The sequence below is a fragment of the Nicotiana tomentosiformis genome, chromosome 4 (assembly GCF_000390325.3).
Source record: "Nicotiana tomentosiformis chromosome 4, ASM39032v3, whole genome shotgun sequence".
In the NCBI taxonomy this organism is placed as follows: domain Eukaryota; kingdom Viridiplantae; phylum Streptophyta; class Magnoliopsida; order Solanales; family Solanaceae; genus Nicotiana; species Nicotiana tomentosiformis.
In genome coordinates, this window is record NC_090815.1 from 86,089,905 (window position 1) to 86,095,666 (window position 5,762).

A 5,762-nucleotide genomic window follows, 5' to 3' on the forward strand; every position below is an offset into this window, starting at 1 on the left:
CACTCATTGGAAGACTCCTATAGATCAGATCCTTTTCTTTAGCATTTTTATGCATTATTTGACGATCCTCGGCATCATATTCCTCCTTTCTTTTGATGCTCTTATTTTCATCACTATCCACTTTGGTGGGTGTCATTGGACCATAATTTGACAATTATCCATAGGTCAAAATCAGTATCCTGAAGGTACACTTCCATACGTATCTTCCATTCATCGTAGTGGTGTCCATCAAAAGGAGGGGGTCTTCCAATGTGCATTCCTACATGTATGGGGGGTTCAGCTTCAACATTCTCGTGTGAATCAATCAAAGCATAAAGACTAATAGACCCGTATTCCTTCTCCTCCTCTTTGTCACTTCTACCGTCTTCATATGCTGCTAGTAAAAAGGCTTGTTTCATGGCCTCAGTAAATCCTTGCCTAGGATTTTGCCTTTGTTTAGGCCTCGTTCATTCATCTTATCCCTTTTTTCTTTTTTAGTTCTTTCCTTCTTCCATTCAATTTTTCACATTGGACAGTCTTTGATCATGTGGTCCAATTTGTTACACTTGTAACACCCATCATAAGAAGAATTGTCAATATGCTTAGGCTTGTCGCTGTTTTCTCTTTTAGATGAATTAGTGCCTTATCTCTTTTTGGTTCCTCATTGCGCAATTCCAGTTTTCTCATATCATGAGTCCTTAAGTTTCCAATCAACTCGTCCAGTAAAATTTTATCCAACTCCTTTACTTCCCGAATGGTTATGACTGTTGATTCCCATGATGTAGGGAGAATCCTTAGAACCTTGCTAACCAGTTCCTTAGAAGTAAATATCTTTCCCAATGACTTCAGTTCATTTTTTTATTATAGTGAACCTAGTCATCATCTCCTGAATAGGTTCACGCTCCTTCATAGAGAAAAGCTCATAGTTTCTCATGAGCAACTCATTCCTTGATCTCTTCTCTTGATTTGTTCTTTCATGAGCAGATTGAAGTGCATTCCAAATCTCCTTTGCATTGGAGCATGCATATATCATATTGTACTCATCAGGACAAAGTCCACAAATGAGAATCTTCTTGGCCTTTGCATTCTTTTCCATCATCCTGAAGTCTGTTGCCACAAATTCAAATGGGTCTTTGGGAACAATTTCATTTTGCCCATTTTGTTTGGTGGGAGTTAGTGGTCCTCGATTCACTATTGTTCATAGTTTATAGTCCTCAGCCATTAGGAAATCCTCCATTCTTGCCTTCCACCAACTGTAGTATTTTCCGTTGAATAGAGGTGGTCTGGTAGTTGAATGTCCTTCGGTAATTCCAGGTGGAGCATTCATTTTTCTCCAAGATCTCTCTAGGTGTTAACTGCGTTTGAGAGAACCCGCTCTGATACCAACTGTTAGATTGAGTGCCTTCCTAAATTACTAAAGAACATGGTTCTTTTCCCTACTCCTTATGCGTAAATGAAATAAACAGTAAAACAAGAACAACAATTTTTATGTGAAAAATCACCAAGCTTAAAGGTGCATACCACGACCTACTACATAGGATTTTAACTTCAACTTCACAAGAATAAATGAGCCAAATGTACTGATTACAAGACTTGTATACCAATATCCACACACTTCTCCTACTTCTACTTCTTGAATGAATTACAAGTTACTCTAACTTGCACACTCAAATAAATACTCCAACTAACATGTTTTGAATGACGTATTGATTACAACTCGATCTCCTAGTACATAAACTAACAGACTCAAGAAGAACACTGATTTTCAGAACACACTGATGATCAACTTGAGTGTTGAACTGGAAATGCTATTTGTCGTTCTTCAGTTGATGTGCAAAAGGATGGTCTTCACAGTCCATAGGAAAAGTATTTAACTTTCCAGCACTCCGAGATATTTGGAGTCCTACACGCAGTCAACCTCTCATTTGGCAGCAATCTTGAAGTTCTAAGGACTCCACAAATCTTGTGATTTTTGTCTATAAACTATGCAGTCATATATTCTTGGGAAATAGTCTTTATCTCATCAAGAATCCTTTCCAGTAATATCGGACTACAGTAACTTTGTGTAAAGGTTACTGCCTTATAAGAACCTTCATCAGCTACCTTGAGAACCTAGTTCTCAGCACACGTTCACTAGACACAATTGTTAATCATCAAAACCCCAATTCTCAACACCCACTGTTATTTCTCCCTGCCAAATTAAAGTGCATTTGTTAGAGAAAGAACAATAGTTCAGAATATTTTGGTATGTCAAGACCTTGTGAGATTGTAAAACAGGAAGGATATAACAAGAAGTTGCGTGATCAAACTTGACCTAAGGAAAGCCTATGATAGTGTAGAATGAAAATTTGTAAAGGAAATGCTAACGACATTAAATTTTCCACCAAGGTTCATACAGTGGATAATGGAGTGTATTACTACAACTAGGTAGACTATAGCAATAATTGGGGGCACATATGGGAACATTATAGGAAAAAGGTGATTAAGACAAGGAGTTCCTATATCCCCACTAGTATTTGTGATATGTATGGAGTACCTATCAAGAATCATCTAGTTGGGCAACATGAGGGGTTCTCATACCACTCCAAATGTAAGAGCCTAAAATTAAATCATTTATGTTTTGCAGATGATGTGCTTTTGTTTTTGCGAAGGGGAATGGCATGCGGTAACATTAGTACTAAGGGGGCTCAAGACATTCTCTATGGCATCAGGTCTAACAACAAATAATATAAAATCAAATATGTATTTTGCCAGCATGGAGAAGAGGTGCATTGAGGACCTATGTGAAATTTCTATGTATCAAGAGGGCAAACTTTTTAACTATCTTGGCATGCCTATATCACCTAGAAAATTAACTATCTGTGATAGATTGTGAGGGATTAGTGGAGAAAGTGATGAGCTGGATAAATGTTTAGGGGACAAGGAATCTATCCTATATTGGAAGAGCACAAATGATTAACTTTGTCGTAATGCAACTACATGTGTACTGGGCATCAATTTTTATTCTGCCAAAGAAGGTCAAAGCCATAACTGCTGTTTGCAGGAATTATCTATGGGATGGGAAAGTTAATAGTAAAAGAGTACCACTGATAGCATGGAACATTGTATGCAAAGCTAAAAGAAAAGGGGGCCTAGGCATAAATTAATGCATGGTGTGGAATGAGGCAACACTAGGCAAATATGTATTGCATGTAGCCAATAAGGCAGTCAAGTTGCGGGTAAGATGGATCAACCACATCTATGTAAAAGATGCTAACTAGTGGAATTATAAACCCCCGAAATGATTGTAGCTGGTATTGGAAGAAACTATGCTCATTAAGAGATATAGCCAGAGATGGATACATAAATAATGATGGTTAAAGGCAAATGGAGTTTATTCAATAGAAAGTGGCTACAAGTGGAAGACAGAAGAAACAGAGAATTAGCAAGAATGGAGGTGGGTGTGGAACACCTGAAATATACCAAAATACAATTATATTTGCTGGATAGCAGCTCATCAGAGACTGATGACTTTGGACAGAATGCAAAAATTAGGTATTAACATAGCAACTGAGTACAGAATATGTGGGGTATAGGAGGAAATAATGGAGCACTTATACTTTAACTGTATGCTGTCAAGAACCTGCTTTCAACATATAATGAATTGGCTGGGAATTGCAGCAACTCCAACCACAATATCAGGGGCTTGGAAGAGAGTGCACATATCAGTAAAAGAGAGGTGAATTCGGAAATTTGCACTTGCAACCTATGCAGCCTTAATATATGCTATTTGGAGAGTCAGAAATGAAGCAGTGTAGAATGATCTGGTAACAAGTTCTCAAGTAATTTGTTAGCAAATTAAGGATGAATGTAGATATAGAACAATTGGTATAGAAAGCAAAAGCAATAGACAACTGGGATAGATAAAAAATTTGTACAGATAGACAGAAGGAAGTAGATAGATGAACTGATTAGTCCTTTGTATAGGACTAAACAGTTAAAGTTAGAATAGGATCTATGTAATGGACTGTTTTAGTAGGTAATTTATAGGATTTTTTCTTTTCACAAAAAAAAGATTAACTTAAATAGTCTGAATATAAACAACTAATATGATATTTCTTTTTTCTCCTTTTTGTTCATAGCTAATAGAATCTCGATATAATAGTTAAAAATGGTGGTTTAATTAGAGCCAATAGGTACCATGACTTAGGGTAACACTTTATCGAAAACCTATGTTTTTATTTCATAGTTGTATGATATTCTTCTTATTACTACTCGACGAAAAAGGAAAACTGAAAAGAAATAAATTGATTTTCATTAAAGAAGAATAAGAGGCCCAATACCAATGGAAAAATTACATGGGGCGGTCTATTTGGTTGCCCCTATTTAACCTGTATTCACTTTTTTTTATTTGTACCCACTGTTTAAACAACTTCATACCTTTTTCTCCTCCTCCTCCTCCTTCTTCTTCTTCTTCTTCCTCAACAGTGATTTTATATGGTATTTGAGAACATATTTTAAGGTAGTTTATGATGTTTTAAAGTGGTGAGCTGTTGTGACGCTTTATTTTTAACTATTGCTTAGGGCTTCTTCTTTTTTATTTTCTTAATTGCAAAATGGGTTCGTTAGATTTATTGTTGTTTTGACAAATTGATGATTGAGGTTTGTTATTGATGATATTTGGAGGTTATATTTTAAATTTGAGCTCATTTGGAGTAGATTTAGGTATTAAATCATATATTGGATTGTTAAAATTCGAAGAACAAATTTCTGTTTCGGGAAATTTACACTTAAGTGCATAAAAATATTGGTTGCACTTCAAACCTTTTGACCTTAAGTGCATTTGAAGTGCAATTTTTTACTTCAGACTTATTGGCCTTAAGTATAGAAAAACATTTGTTGTACTTCACACCTTTTAGCCTTAAGTGCATCTCAAGTGCAATTTTTCACATCAGACTTAATGACCTTAAATGCATGAAGCCATTGGTTGCACGTCAGATCTATTTGGCCTTAAATACATCTGAAGTATAATTTTTTACTTCAGATTTATTGGCCTTAAGTGTAGGAAAACGTTTGTTGCACTTCAGACATTTTGGCCTTAAGTGCATCTGAAGTGCAATTTTTCACTTCAAACTTATTGGCCTTAAGTGCATAAAACCATTTATTGCACTTCATACCTATTTGGCTCTAAGTGCATCTTAAGTGTAATTTTTTCACTTCAGACTATTTTTTTTAATTTCAAACCCGATAAGTCTGAAGTTGATCATAAAGTGGGTAGGCTTGCGAATATTTTTGCAAAGTGGGCATAGGTTCAATTGGGGGCATTTGCAGCCGTAGCCTATATTTGTGCCACTTTTTAACCTGTACCCTATTTTTAAAAATTATTGATTTGGTAGCCAGCTGATAAAAAATCTGTAATAATATGATAATTATACCCCTGACAAAAGATATAAAACTTGCATCACGCATTAATCGCGTGAGATCTCCTCCTCTCCTCTCACCTTGAAGCTAAAACTTCATGATAATGAAGCATGAAATTATTTCATGTTGAAACTAAAACTTCATGCTAATATAGCATGAAGTTGTTTCACATTGAAGCTAAAACTCCATGCTAATGCATGCCGAAGTTATTTATCCTGCAGTCTACAGTTTTTTCGCGAGTTTTATTCGAATCTTCAGTCTAAAATTATTTGCTAAAACTTCAGACTAAACATGCTTAAGGTTTTTAGTTCATTTGCTAAAATTTCAGACTAAATATGCTTAAGTTATTTAGATCATTTGCTAAAATTAGTTTATTTGCTAAA